Source organism: Leucopleurus acutus, assembly GCF_964270905.1.
Source record: "Leucopleurus acutus genome assembly, chromosome: 16".
NCBI lineage: Eukaryota > Metazoa > Chordata > Mammalia > Artiodactyla > Delphinidae > Leucopleurus > Leucopleurus acutus.
This window is the reverse complement of record NC_139158.1, coordinates 52,008,041-52,024,332: the sequence shown is the minus strand read 5'-3', so window position 1 is coordinate 52,024,332 and position 16,292 is coordinate 52,008,041.

Here is a 16,292-nt window from a genome sequence, read left to right as displayed (position 1 = left end):
CTTCTGAGTACTTATCACAACTCATAAAATATTGTTGTGTCTTAGTTGTTTGTTAACTGCCAGTTCCTCTAGAACTAACATTCCTGAAAGTAGAAAACGTGGGAAATATTCTGCTACTGATACATACCCCAGAAGTTTATATTCTTATTCTGCTTGAATCTTATCTCTATATCCCTGTATCCCTAGCACCTGGCATAGAGTAGGCATTTAATACATATTTCATGACTGAATGAATAATTGATTCTATTGATTTACTCTACTTGCCTGGAATGGTCCTGCTTTGTATCCTAAAATTTTCTGTTTTAATTCTGCTGGAATCTTCGCATCTTTTTGGACTAAGGTATTAGAGTGCAGTGGATGAGAGAATAGGATTATGCTGTGGATTCAGGCAGATGTGAGTTTGAATCCAAGTTCTATCACTTCCTACCTGATGTCTGATTCCTCCATAGGACTATGAAGATAATGTCTACTTTGAACTAATAATTTGGTAATTAAATAAGGTAATGATGCAAAGTGTTTATTATTGTTCCGTGGTGGGTTTAAAACAAGTCTGCAAATTATTTGTCTCTCTTCCTGTTGTGAGACGGAGACTAATTCCCCTCCCTCAAAGATGGGCTGGCTCTCTAATGACTCCCCCCTAAATGATAGAATGTGGTGGAAATTACCCTGCATGGCTCTCCATGCGGGGTAACACAGCTTTGGAGCCCTGAGCCGCATCTGAGAAGTCTGATCACCTCAAGTGACCGTGTTGGAGAGATGGAAAGAGAGAGAGACCCACCCACTCCAGCCCACAACAATCTGTATCCTCCTGGTCCAGACACCAGGCACGTGAGTGAAGGAGTTTTCAAGTTGACTCCACCCTGTCCGCAGCCTGACTGCCCAGCCACCACCAGCCTGCAACTGCCTGAGAGGTGGCAATCAGAACCGCCCTGCTGAGCCCAGTCAACGCCCGGAAGCAGGGGAGATAATGATCATAAACAGTTGTTGTTTTATGGCACGAAGGTTGAGTCAGTTTGACACAGAGCAATTTATAGATAATAAGAATACTGGCTGGATAGTAGGTAGTCAATAAATAGCAACTTTAAAGTATAAATCATAAACCACATACCACCATCTCTGAACAGAGTGTATAATAGGTACCAAAATAAGGAGGCAAATATTAGGGTTAGCTATCTTCAGCAGTAATTCCCACTTGTTGTAAATAAATTAGAGTTGGCTTTATACTCTGCATATTTGATTTAAAGTAACAGGTGTGAGACAATGTAGCCCAATGGTTAAGGTCACCAGTTTTGGAGACAGACCACTCGGCTTCAAAACTTACTGTTATTTCCTAAGTGCATGACCTCAGATAAGCTGCTTGTCCTCTGTAATATTCAGTTTTCTCATAAAGCAGGAATTCTCAAGATATTTTTGTAATAAGCATGAGATTGAATAATTCACATAAACTTAGCCCAATGCTTGGAAAACAGTGCCTGGTAAATGTTAGCTATTATTATACTGGGAATCTACAACCAAGCAAAAGCAACCTCCTGGGCCAAATGGCCATGGACTTCTGAACCATGAGATATGTTCATGAAGGAGAGAGATAGAGACCCACCCACTCCAGCCCTCATTAATTCCAAACTGTCACCTGGAGATGACAGTCCAGAAATAAAATGTGTGCTTGATAAAATGGCCCGCAGATGCCATCTGAGGATAGCTAAATTACCCTAAGGTAACAATTAACATTCTATAGCATGTTTTTATTATGTTTTTTATTGGATAATATTGTTGTTGCCCAAGCTGGCATTCTCATTGTGTCACATTCTTCTGGCTGTGAATTTTCTCCTTGCACTTCATAAGCTCTTTGAGAATTACATGAAAATGTTCATTTTCCTGGAACAAAATGTATGTCTATTGTGAAATTCTTTCATTTAAACTAGTGAAATCAGAGCCACAGAACATTAATTTTTAGAATTCTGCCCTGTAAGAATAGATTATAAAGCTTTGCTTTACTCAAATGATGCTTCAGATTTAAGTGGCCCTCTGACATGTGTTGTTCTTAAGTTTTGCCATACATTCATGGTAGAATGGAGGAGCACACAAATATTAACAGTGCAACTCTTTTTTTTTTCTTTTTATAAATTTATTTATTTTTGGTTGCATTGGGTCATCATTGCTGCACACGGGCTTTCTCTAGTTGTGGCGAGCAGGGGCAACTCTTCATTGCAGTGTGCGAGCTTCTCATTGTGGTGGCTTCTCCCGTTGCAGAACACAGGCTCTAGGCACGCAGGCTTCAGTACTTGTGGCACGCGGGCTCAGTAGTTGTGGCTCATGGGCTTAGCTGCTCCATGGCATGTGGGATCGTCTCAGACCAGGGCTCAAACCGTTGTCCCCTGCCTTGGCAGGAGGATTCTTAACCACTGCACCACCAGGGAAGTCCCAATGGTGCAACTCTTGAATGTGCATTTAGTGTTTTAAACCTGGGGCTATACCTAGATATTTGGTAAGCTTATAGCTTCATATCTCTAAGTGAAATCAGTTTTTAAGTTATTCTTCTCAATGTTCAAGGTTTGCTTCTTACTTTTTGGCTCCAGTTTTATTCCTCTTGTAGACAAAAATACAATACTACCATTGAAAACTGAAAAAGTAGATGAACAAAGGAAGTGACTCAGCAAAGGGAAGCCCCAGGAGTGCCCTTCTCTCGACCTTTCTTTCCCTCTAATTCTTTCTGTGGCTTTGAAAAAAAGAATCTTGTCTCCCTGTCTTGCTGCCTCTTTCTTACTTCTTAGTGTACCAAGTGGGAACAATGGCTTCTCTGCAGGGAGCAGATAAATGTTGATACCCTGGGATGAGAGCTTTAGGATGGTGGATGTTTGTGCAGTCATTTTATAGGCATTACACATGGACATCTGACATGTTCCTCATGACAGGAGCCCTGTTTTCTCTATGACAGGATACAGGAGAGGTGGTTTTATGTGCTGCTGTATCAGGAGACAGTTTTCTGAGTGCTTGTCAATGGGTGATATATAAAGGGGAATAAAAGTTTAAATACAATGTTACTGAGGTCTCTAAGTTTTTTGGGATAGGAATATATAGGGAAGTTTTAAAGATGGATACTTTTGATGTTTGAACCATCTGACTGACACCTCCTCATATGAATATCGAGTCAAAGAGAGTGCAGGAAAACGCCTTATGCAGGACAGCATGCCTCGGACAGGCACAACTTACGTGCAAAATATTCTATTTGTACTTTATCCATCATGATAACAAGCCTCATTGTCCAACACCGGACTCAGAGGAAACATATACTGTATTCATCTGAGGATTTGACACACGGTAGGTCCTCTTTCTTCAAACCCTACAGTACTCCAGCTCAAGAAAATGACAGTGGAACCCGTGTCAAGTTTGAATCTCAAATTGTCTCAAAGCACGAGAGCCTTTTCAGTACAAAGGGGATTACAAGGGAGGGCTTAGATTTTATGGTTGCAGGAAATTAAGGGGAAAATGCCCTTGAACGGTAGGAACTGTAAACAGGATCATAAATTTGATTCCAGAGTCTGTATTTTTACATCCCAGCTGAAACAGAATAAAAAGGATAAAGAAAATAAATGTGTATATTTAGAGAACCAGTTTGTCAAAATATATTCAAATGTGTTATTAGCCAGAGTTGTTTTACAAATAATAATAATAGTAAAGATAACAACATACACTTATGCAGCACTTACTCTGTGCTAGACACAGTTCTAATTGCTGCACACATATAAATTAATTAAATCCTCAGAACAATCCTCTATTGATTCATTAAATCCTCAGAAATGAGATATGAAGGGCATAAGTCAGTTTTCCAAGTTCTCACAGAACTGTGGTTTAAACCCCAGCATTGCGGCTCCAGAGTTTGTCCTCTTAATCGCTGTAGGTGTGTTGGCAAAGCTTTAATTGTAAATCCATGAAACAGATGAATCAAACACCATGAACTGCCACATGCAGTAGATTATTCAGTAGATTATGTCTGAACATAATGACCAGAGTATAAAAAGTCCAAATGGAACCTCCTAATAATAAAGGAATTTACTCATTCAAAAATTCAATCCTTATTTAATAACTGTGAGGGACCCTGAGGACACCAGAATAAATAAGACTTCCTTCCAACTCTCAGAGGGACCCAGTCAGTCTTCCAGGGAGGACAGACAGATAAAATGAGGATTTAAATACAGGGTCGTATGTACTAAGAGGGCGTGTATCATGGGAGTATAAAGGAGAAGCTCCTGGTTCAGATGTTCCAGAGGAAGGAAATCAGGAAAGACATTCTGAAGGAGGTGACCTCCAATCAGAGATCCTGGGAAGACAAGACTTTAACTTATGGAGGAGAAGCTGTGGGTTTGCAGGTTTCGGAGGAGTAAAAGAGTCCAGATAAAGAGGGAAGCATAAGAATCGGGCACTTCTCTTCCAGTACAAAAAAAAAAAAAAGAGTTAAATTTTTAAAAATATTTTGAATATATGAGCGCATTACTTTAAATTGGATTCAATAAAGTTAGCAACTACTACCCTCTTGTTTCGGGGTGATGTCAGAATAATAAAGATTATGAAATGGTTATTCCTTTTTTTCCTCCTTATTTCTAGAATACAACACTTTAAGATGTGATATTTCACATCTGTGTGTGTGTTAGATGTGTGTTTATGCCCATGAGTTAATTATTTAAAATCTTTGGGAATTTTAACACCATGTCAACGCCTGAGGCCAAACCCAGGTGATATATATATATGTAATTATATATACACACACATATACCTTTGAAGAGATATATATATATTCTGCCCCAACATAACTCATATAAATATTCTTTTTTACATTATGAAACGAACATCCATCATGTCTCTGTGTAACCTCGTTTAAAAGGCACAATTTTGTTTATCTCTGAATGGCTATATACAACCACTAAAAAAATTCCAGCAATGTGTTTTTAATTTGTTTCAGTTATACAAGTGGGCATTCTATTTTGCAATCAACAAAAGACCACATTGATAGTGAAACTACTGAGAACATTTTGTGAATTTTTTTTTTTTTTTTTTTTTTTTTGGTACGCGGGCCTCTCACTGCCGCGGCCTGTCCCGTTGCGGAGCACAGGCTCTGGACGCACAGCCTCAGCGGCCATGGCTCACGGGCCCAGCCGCTCTGCGGCATGTGGGATCTTCCCGGACCGGGGCACGAACTCGTGTCCCCTGCATCGGCAGGCGGACCCTCAACCACTGCACCACCAAGGAAGCCCCATTTTGTGAATGTTTAAAGAATGTTTTTTGAAGTTTTAGCAAAGGCCATCAAAAGCAACTGCATCTTTCTTTTCTGTTGCAAAAAAAACTTGTACAAGTGAAAACTAAGACACGTCTGAGACCGTGCTAGTAGTAGTCATCAGGACTGAAATCTCTCTCAGAAACCCCAATAGGTGTAAAAGTACGCTCTCGCACCCATGCAGTGTAGGGATTCATTTAACCTGGCTGCCGTCTACCTCAAATTAGCATGACCGTCTTAAATTAACGTTATTCCCTATGACACTGGGGTTTAAAGGAGATCCCTTAACTTCTTAAAGCCACTAAGACATCCTCTAGGTTTTTTTACTGCCTGATAATTTAATCATAAAGCACCAAGCAGTGCAGCTACTGAATAATTCTATGAGCAGTGCAGCTCATAGAATTATATATTTTAATGTATTCACTGTATTTCTGCATCCTGAAGGATGTTTTGGGCATCTTGTTCTATTATTTCTGCCCAGCAGTCTTCTAGGCAGAGCAACATTGGTGTGTGCTGTTGTGTCAGTCTACATAACTCATTAAAAAGAAATGAGAAAAATTCAAGAAAGTAAAAGAAAATCCTGACCTGTAAGTGTGTTTCATGGGCTGAATTCCACTGTGGTTTGTAATGCATATTAAAATTGTGGTTTCATTTTCTTATTCAGTATTATTACGAGTAATAAAATCATGGGTAGAAACACAAAGGTGTGAAGGGAAAGTGGGAAAGCAAATTTTACTTTGTGGAAATACCATTAGAACAAAATTGAAGAGTATTTTGAAGAGAGATGTAGTTATATTTATGTAACAGGGAAAGGTACCCGGAAATGGACACATGACCATTTTCATTTTCTGCAAAGATTACTGTCTCAAAATAAAGTCCCAGGCACCCCATACCTCATCCAACCAGATCCTGTTACCTTAGAAATTTGTGTCGGTGACTTCTGGGTATCCTAGGGGCAATATTCGTGATTTAACTGAATATAAAATTGCCTCATTCATTCTGCATCACTGGGTAAATTAAATCTTTAGGTAATGGAATCCTCTCCCTTTCAACTACAAAATTTTTTTTTTCTTTTTTAATGATGTTACTCTATCGCTCAGGGTCTCAGTGGCTCCATATTACTTGGAAGTAAAGAGGTTGAACTCCTGATATATCCTACAATGACACCTTTACTGTCTTTCTAGCATCTTCTCTACCATACTTTAAAGTCTATGCCCCAGCCATGCAATTGTTTAATGATTCTGTATCTTTATTAACACGGGCACCTCTTACTGAAGTCTACCTGATGAAATGAAATTCATATTTTAAGGCAAGACAAGAAAAATTTAAGCAGCATTTTTTTTCTCCGCCCATTTGGACCTCCTCCCTTCCCTCTAGTGTGCATTGTACATCTGTGTTATGGATTAACCAGACTTCCCCAATGGCAGAAATACCTGCTCAACCATGAAGATCAATTTTTCTTTTTCTGGAGACAGCCACTTACCTCCTTACAAGATAGCATTCCTTTCTGAATCCTGTAAATGTTCACAATGATTCACCACTCACCTTGTGCATGCAGACATCTTTGGTGAACTTTGTGTACAATGCCAATTTCTCATTTCCCTTAAAGATAGTGATTGGTGCAGAACAAACAGGTCAGATGACCTGGGGAGATGCTGGGTTGCACCTAATGGAAGTTTTTAGCTTAGATACTGACTTATGACCTTATTAATGATACTTGCTATGTTATTTGTATTCTGCCTATTGTTTCTTGCACTAGCAAATGTGTGACTGAGCCTCAGATAAAATTAATGATGATTAGGCAACTTGACCAAGTATATATTCCTATAAGATCAATGATTCTAAGTGTAACTCTAGATATGGGAAGAAGCAACAAGAGGGAACCATTACCTGGACCATAACAGACATAAGACAGGTGGTCCAGAGGCTTTGGGCCACTGTTAACAGGGCCTAGTCCAGTAATAGCACATTGAGTGACCTATCAACAAAATCCTTGTCTGACCTGGGAATGAGCATTCCTAGCGCCACAGGACAAATCGGTCAAGAAATGACTCCCAAATCTTGGTCGAAATTAAGACCAAAAGGGAAGGGATTGTCAGATAGAGAATGTTGCCCACCCTCCGGTTCTACAAGGATCAAGTCATTAGCACTGCAGTCACTGACCTACAACACACCCGGAAAGGAATTCAAGGTGAAGATTAGGATGAGGCACTTTGTGCTCTGGGAAAACTGACAGAACTGGCCCGCAGATAGTTAGATATTTTCAGGAGAAAATTTTATGAACCCAGTGTCTTTCATCTTCCCATACTTAGAAAGACACTAAAACCATTAACTAAGATATCTGTTCCTCGCAAGTAGCGGCAACCTTCTACCAAGATGAGTACTTGATTGCACGTACCCCTTTGCCAAAATCACGTACATACAGGCCTCCCCCTTTACCTCTTTGCAACAGTTCTCAGAGAGAACTGTCTCCCGGGTTATAATCCTCACGTTGGCTCAAATAAAAATTTTCATTCCTTTCTTAGATTGATGATTATTTTTTTCATTGAGATACTGCTTCTCACTCCTTTAGTTCACACTTAAATGATCCTAAGACCTCTCTCTGCCTGCTCAGGGCCTGTGTTTGTTGACTTTCCCCCATATTTTCTGTTGTCATCTGTTTCGCTCTTTGCTTTCTCCAGGACAGTGGAAGCAAAATTTGAGCTTGCCTCAGAACCACCTGGAGGGCCTGTTGAACTGCCAAAGGCTGGACCCCATCCTCCATATTCCTATATCCAGTGTGCGGAGCTGGATAGGAGCTCTGCATTTCTAACAGGTCTGTAGGGCATGCATATGCTGCTGGTCCAGGATTATAGTTTGATCCAGTGCTCCAGGAAATCACCTTCCCCCTCTTAATTGCTCTCAAACTTCCAGTAGACTTTAAAACCAGGTAACTCATACCCCCAGTTCTAGGCTCTTTTCTTGGCAGTACAAGGTAGAGGAGAAATGACCTGTAGTTAAATGAGCTTTTATTCCATCTTGATCATTCATTTTTGTGGATTCTGACTATAGCTTCAAATTTTTACAGTTATCCACCATGCAAAACTCACCCATAGGACATCTTTGAACAAGTGTTCTCAAACTTTCATGTGTATAAGAATCTCCTGCGGAATCTTGTTTACAATGCAAATTCTGACTCAGCTGGCCTGGGGTGGGGTCCAAGATTCTGCATCTCTAACAAGCTCCCAGGTGATGCTGATGCTGTTGGTACATGGATCACATTTGATAGGTAAGGTGTTAGGGTGCTTTCAAGGGAGAACTTCACCCAGACCAGTTTTCGACTTTGTTAAAAATAAGATATTATGCAGAGGTTCAGTGGACACTCCTAAAGGTCAAACATTTTGCAGATAGTAATGGTCTTCTGCGAAATCCTTGTGATTGCTTGGTACCTTGTTTTGCAATGTATGTTGCCCTCTTCATGTTGTGGCCATAGTTAGGTGACATTTGTCTATAAATTCAGCCTTGAAGCAAGTCCATGGCAATCAAGTGAGTGCCAAATACCAAGAAGCCTCTCTTGGAGGGACAACAGATGGTTGCCAATGGTCTTCTGTCACCCTCTGTGATATTCTACACACCAAGAGAATTTGTTTGACAAAACAAAAAGAGCAGTGTTCTCCCACCCCCACAAGGTAAGATGTCATAGCAAATTCTCCTCACTCTGGAATTAGGAGAGCATTCTCTTAGTTTCCTTAGAAGCAGAGCCTGAGCCAGGCTGCACATAAGTTATCCAGGGAGTACTCTCGGAAGACACCTGTAAGAGAACCAGAAGTAGGCTAGAGAAGGGGGGGGCACCGAACAAGGATGTGGTCTCAAGACCCATAGCCTGAATCTCATGAGTGAGGCTCAGGAGCATAAATTGCACCACAGAGTTGTTTGCCCGTGGGGCAAAGGGACCGAGCTTTTGTGATCTCTGACTAGTCATTGGCCACTTGAGGGTGGGAGAGCTAACCTGCCAGGCTTCTCCAGGCAAGGGGGCTCCCATCGGCCAAGGGCAATTCTCCAGAGATGGGTGCAGCTGTGGGTCATTATCAGCAGCTCTCACCACCGGGATGAGTGTACAGGATGGTAAAACGGGGTGTGAGCTGGGCACCAGTGGACACAGATCGCTTCAGTTCAGAATTCTCCCCAATGACATTGAAGTTAGAGGCAAACAGAGATCCAGAGAGATGTGAGACAAGCAAAGGGCAGTCCTTGTTCATGACACAAGAAACATGGGTACATTTAGGACCCAAAAGTGAATCTGGAGCACCAGGCAGGAACTCGGGGAAATAGGGAGATGCCCTGAGTTCCTCTTGGCCTAACAATGCAGTCCCTGTTCTTCAAAGACTTCCCCAAGAGAAAGCTTGGCAGGGCTGTGGGCCTTCTATAGGGGTTTCCTATCACATTACCTTTTAGCTGGCTTCACCTTCTCCGAGTTTGTTTTCTCCTAGGAAATCAAAGAGGACTTCTGTCCTATCACATGACAAACATTTTATATTCTTGGCACCAGCCCAAGAGCCAGCAAATGCCAAGCTCCCAGACTTTCCTAAATGAAAGATTCCAAAACCTAGAAAATCCTTTCCAGGGTTTTTTTCTGGTGGTGGGGTGGGGGGGGGTAAAAAAGAAAGAAACTCTTTACATTATTTTTTTTAACCCAGTGTCTATGCATTTTAAAGTGAATTGCATTTATTTTCTATATCATACCTTTCTAGTTTTAAACAAACTTATGTAAAATAAGGGAGAATTTATTTTTAAATGACTTAACAATAGGCGATGTTTTGTCCCCAGGATATACACATTTTGAAAATCATTTTTGCGCTAAAATTGTGTAATGTTTTCTAGTCTTGGAATGCAAGTACCTTGGGGAGCAAACACAATGTATTCAATCTATTCACCACCTTAAAATTAAATTTTAAAAAAGGGCAGAACTCTATTAGTATGGAGTGAAAGACATTGTCTAGACAGCTTCCTTCAGGCAGAATAAACAGTGGCTGGCCCAGCTGGACGCTTCGCTCTTTGGAAGATGGGCTGTCATACACAGCTGAAGCCTCGGGAGGAGGGGGTAGCTGGGGAGAACTGCCACATCCTGACAGAGCAGGAGATCTTCAGGCTTCTCTGTGTCCCCTAAGGTGGGCAGTGCTACCTTCTGCTGTAATGACAGACATCTGTATCCCTGGAGCTGGAGATTCAGAAGCACATTCATTCTTCATTCTAGATTGGGACTTAACAGATGCCAGATGGAACTCCTGGTCTGCTCTCCATCCTGCCCCATCCCCAATCCTGCCCAGTTCAGTGAAGACCCATTCCACCAGTCTAGCTGCCCAGACCAAAATAATTTCAGTCATCTTTGCCTCATTTCTTTTTCTCACAGCCCATGGCCAATCCATTAGCTAAGCTGTTGGCATTACTTCTAAAACCAGAATCTGGTCATTCACACCATTTTACCATGGTTGTGGCCCAAGTTGCCACCATCTCTTGCTTGGATCATTGGGGTTTCTCCCTACATGGGTATCTCCCTATCAGAGCATCTCCTTACTTCTGTACTTGGCCCAAGGCACTCTTAACAGGGCAGCCAGAGTGATCCTTTGAAAACATAAATCAGATCATATCACAGTCCTCTGCTCAAAACCCTCAGATTTATACTGAGCCTTGAAAATCAGGTCATCTTTCTGGCATCCATGGAACCTATTGCTTATAGCTGAACAGTAGCCATAGAAGATAAACTGCTCAGACCCTCAAGCTTCTCATTCTTTTAGAGGAATCAGCTGAATCAATTGTGCATTCAATGATTAAGAAAAGCAAAATATAACCATTTCCAGATTCCTGGGTCATTCTAGCTTTGAAAAGCTCTTTAGGGAAATACTTGGAAAGCTGAGGCTTAAAGTGCTCTGTTGCTTCAGAAGTTCTGGTGATAAATATTTGTGACCTGTGCAAAATTAGGCATCAATACTGTCAGTCATTCTAATCTACTCAGGAAATTTGTCCAAAGGGAAAATGCAGTGAGCAATGTTGAGCTGGTAAGAGAACTTTCCAGGTTTGAGAGTATCCACAGGGTAAAACTGTTCATGAGTACTTAGGAATAAAATAGTCTCATATGTGAATTTACCATATTTAATTTCCATTCCCCAAATGATTGGGCATTTAATTTTTTTTCTAAAAGGAAAGAGTCTGTATCAACCACATTGACCTAATTGATATTTATAGCCATCTTACCCAATAACTGCAAAATGCATATTCTTTTCAAGTGCAAGCCAAAGATCTCTCTTTTTTTTTTTTTTTTTTTTCCCCGTACGCAGGCCTCTCACTGTTGTGGCCTCTCCCGTTGCAGAACACAGGCTCCGGACGCACAGGCTCAGCGGCCATGCCTTACGGGCCCAGCCGCTCTGTGGCACGTGGGATCCTCCCGGACCGGGGCACGAACCCGTGTCCCCTGCATTGGCAGGCAGACTCTCAACAACTGCACCACCAGGGAAGCCCTGTAGATCTCTTGAGATAGATTAAATTCTGGGCATAAAGAAAAAAAAAAAACCACAACTCTATAAATTTCAGCTGATTTAAATCCTACAGAATGTGTTCTATGGCCATGATGGAATTAGATTAATAACATAAAATAGCTAGAAAAACTTCAAATATTTGGAAATTCAAATAAATAACTCACTTATAAATAACCCAACAGTCAAAGAAAAATCACAGTGGGTATTTGAAGAGATTTCAAACTGATTGATAAAAGTAAAAGTCTAAAGGAATTCAAGTGAGGAAACTTTTAACATCAAACTCCAAGATAAAAGTAATGATTAAAACCTACCTAAGGTTTGTATAACACTTTACAGTTTACATATATTGTGACATCATATATTCATCTTCACAACTGCTGTAGGGAACATGTTAATATTCACGGGCAGGACATTAAACATCTCCACATTTTCAAGGTATCATAAAAAGGCCTGTTGGTCTGCTGATTGACCCATGGAGGGGTGATCTTGGTTCTTGCCCCAGCTTCCAGCCTGGCCCCATGGTCTCCCCCCAGTCAGCCTCCACTCTCTCTGTACCTGAGCTGATTCTGTTGCTTCCCTTGCAATATATCATAACATTCAAGAATACTTGTGCATGGACTTGTGTGTCTATCTCTTTGTTGGATAGTGTAAACCAAGGTTAGCTCTGACTTAACCTCTACAACTCAGTAAATGGGCCAACAAATACCAAATGTCACACGTGGCTTGTGGCTTTCATGTTGGACAAAGCAGAAGCAGAACATTTCCATCATCACAGAAAGCTCTATTTGAAATTGCTGAATTCAGTTCAAGGCCAATGCTTTTCCATTAATGGCAGCTTTTGCTATTTGAACAGATTTGGTACTGAAAAACTTAATTCCACTTAAAGTAGTGACCACATTTTCATAAGAAGTACTGAAGAAAGGGCTTGATACTGACATAAGCCTGAGGAATGAAAGGGAAAAAAATCATGAAAATAAATGTATTTCATATATTTTTAAAAACAGGTTAAAAATGATAGTTTTGTGCTAGTTTTAGAGCAGAGAGTGAATAAATCAAATTCTAACTGTAGCGTATAAGTAGTTATAAAGAATTATGTGTGATTAAGCATTCAAATCACATTTGACTTTCATAGCATGATCATAAAAAGGTTTTTTTTTTTTAAATTGAGGGCTTCACCAGTTTTTCCATTGGGTTCTCTTAACTTGATATTTTAATTGTTCACCTCTAAAGTACATATTTGATCAAAATCACGTTCTCGTTTCTCTTCTTGTTAATCCTGTGAACATCTCATTTATCAGATTTGGGGGAGGGGGTCAAAATTCATCAATATCACATTTACTGACATCATAAAATTTGACATCTTTTACCAGATTTTTAATTCCTTTGGCAATTGTTTGCAATCCAGTCACATAATATTATTGAATGTCATCCACCACACGATTGAAAGTAGAAGATAATGTTAAGCAAAGAGAAATGTTTGATTCAGAATTAATTTTATATGTAGTCACATGGGCTCCTGTAACTGCAGGGAGGTAAATCATTAATATTCAGAAAACAAGCATCTCTCCCCACTCCATCCTGTGACTACTTCAATATGAAACATTCAAAACAAAAGAAATATGTGATTTAATTAAATATTATATTATCAAATGAGTGTCATCTTAGGAGTCATGCATATTATGGCCAAGACTGCCTGGGTTCACTGATGTCCATGCTCTCCTCTTCCTTCTAGACACACTGCACTCCCCAACCCCCTTGCAATCAGGTGGGTCCATGTGACTAGTTTTCACCAATGGAATGTGAGCAGAGTAATGGGGGTCACTTCTGGGCTAAGGTAGTGAAGCATGGATGAATATCTTCCATGTTGTCTTGCTTCCCTCATCTGCCAGCCAAGTGCAAAGGATCCAGGGAAGGACTCCAAGACCCTAGGCAATGGTGATTCTCTCCCTTAAGAAATAAACCTCTTTGGGTTAAGACACTGAGACTTTAAGCGTTTTAAATTATAGCTAAGTCTATAATTAGACTTAATTAGTGAATAATACCGTGGGTAAAACCATACACTGAATTGGTATATCTACAAGGGGGTTATGTTAAATGGACTGAATTTGTCCTGGAATTTGGCAGATTTTGAACAGTTAATGGTCCATTGCACAAGAATTTATTGAGTACTTATTCTATGTTTATCAGTACATGGAGCATGGCAGGAAGTATCTAGAGAGAAGAAGCTGGAAGAGGAGGATAAATAGTTACTGAATCCACGTTCATAACAGCTCACCCACCTTCATTCCTTTCCTGGGTCATTGGTAGCAGCCACTCATTGCTCTTCCCGAGACCACAATGGCCTAACTCTAATCCATTCTTTAAATCACACCACAGTGGTGTCTCCAAAGAGTCAAGCTAATCACATAATTCTCAATTTAAAATCCTTCAGGTGCCTCTCTTTGCCTTTGAAATAAGTCAAAATCCTTATCACAGTTTACAAAGACCTCCCTTCATGATCCGGCCTCTGCTTGCCTATCCAGCCTCATTTCTTGTGACCCTCCTGCCCCTTCTCTCTGTGTTTCAGCTGGATCAGGAGCTGCCTGAAGTTCCTTGTACAAATACATGCTCTTGGAAACCACTGTGCCTTTGCATATTCTGTTCACCCTGTCCACATTCTTCTCCCACTCACTTCCCCAAAGCAGAATAGTTATTTCAGGTCTCAGCTTGGTATTGTCTGTGTTAGAAATCCCTCCCCTGTGTCCCATTACGTATTGTATCTTTCACTCACCCCTGACTGGGCACCGCATCATATTTCCTTAGTCTATCATAGTCATGTGTATCTCCTACGATTTTATGAACTCCTTTAAAATAGTGTGATTGCCTACTCTTTACCTTTACAGTCTTATATTATAGTCTTGTCATAGACAACATGTTTGATAAATGTTGAATGAATACATGATTAAATGGTATCAGCGTTGTATATGGTAGAAACACATGCAATAGAGTTCAATACAAAGTGATATATACAATGAAATTCTGAATTAAATGATGTTAGTTTCCAACTTGTATTCTATGAGGAATATGTTCAATAGGCAAAAAAAAAGTCTTTGCAGTTGTGATAAAATTAAGCATTTTGAGATTGGGAGATTATTCTGGATTATTCAGGTAGGTCTTAAACGCATTCTCGGAATCCTTATCTATAAGAGGCAGCCGAAGGAGATTATCCACACACAGAGAAGGCAGTGTGAGGACAGATCAGAGAGATATTTGAAGATGCTGTCCTTGAAGATTGGAGTGATGTGGCCACAAGTCAAGGAATGCCAGCAGCCACCACATGGTAAAAGAGGCAAAGAACAGATTCTCCCCTAGAGCCTCCAAAGGGGGGGCAACCCTACGGACACCTTGATTAAGGTGATACTGATTAAAGACTTCTGGCCTCCAGAACTGTGAGGGAATACATTTTGGGCTACCAAGTTTGTATAATTTGTTACAGCAGTCACAGGAAACTAATATGAGGCAGGAAAAAGACAAGGTCTATGTTTCCTCAATTATTAGTAAAATATTCAGGAAACAGGTGGAATTTGAACTTGACCTTGAGGTAATTGCTATATTTTGTTAGCTTAGATGTTAAAAGTTCATTCCAGACAGAGATGGATAGCTTTCACATTAGCAAAAGTTTACAACTTTGAAGGAGAATAATAAGGATATAAATTACAGTAATGCTAGCTGCTGTAACAAATAAACCTAACATTTCAATGGCTTAACACCTTAAAATTTTATTGCTGTCTCACAGAATCCAGTGCAGATGTTGCAGTCAGTATGTGGTGGGTGCTTCACTCAGTCCCTGAGGGACTCATGCTGATGGAGGCACTGCCGTTTCCAACATGTGGCTTTTAGAGTTGCCCAGCATATTAACAAAAAAAAAGCATAGAGAAACCTACATGGGAAACCTTTATGTTTCCAACCTGAAACTTTTGTGAACATTCCATTGTCTATTATTATGGACTGAATGTTTGTATTCTCTCCAAACTTCTATGTTGAAATGGAATCCCCAACATGATGGTTATTTGGGGGTGGGGCCTTTGGAAGTTAGTTGGATCTTGAAGATGGAGCCCTCACTAATGGGATTAGTGCCCTTATAAGAAGAGGCCAGAGAATTAGCTTTCACTTTTTCTGCCATGTGAGGACGCAACAAGAAATCAGGAGTGTGCCACCTGGAAGAGCATTCTCACCAGAATCCGGCCACACTGGCACCCTGACTCAGACTTCCAGCCTCCAGAACTGTGAGAAATAACTGTCTGTTGTTTATAAGCTACACAGTCATGGTATTTTGCTACAGCAGCCTGAACTGGCTACATTTCAGTCACACAGCCACACGTAACTTCAAAAGAGACTGGGAAATGTAGGCCATCTGGGAGCCCAGAAAGAAAAGAGGAAACAGATTGGAGAACACACCGTCATTCTCTTGATGCTCAAATATTTACTTTGATTTTCTTCCCACATAAGAACATATTCCCTCCCCAAGGAAG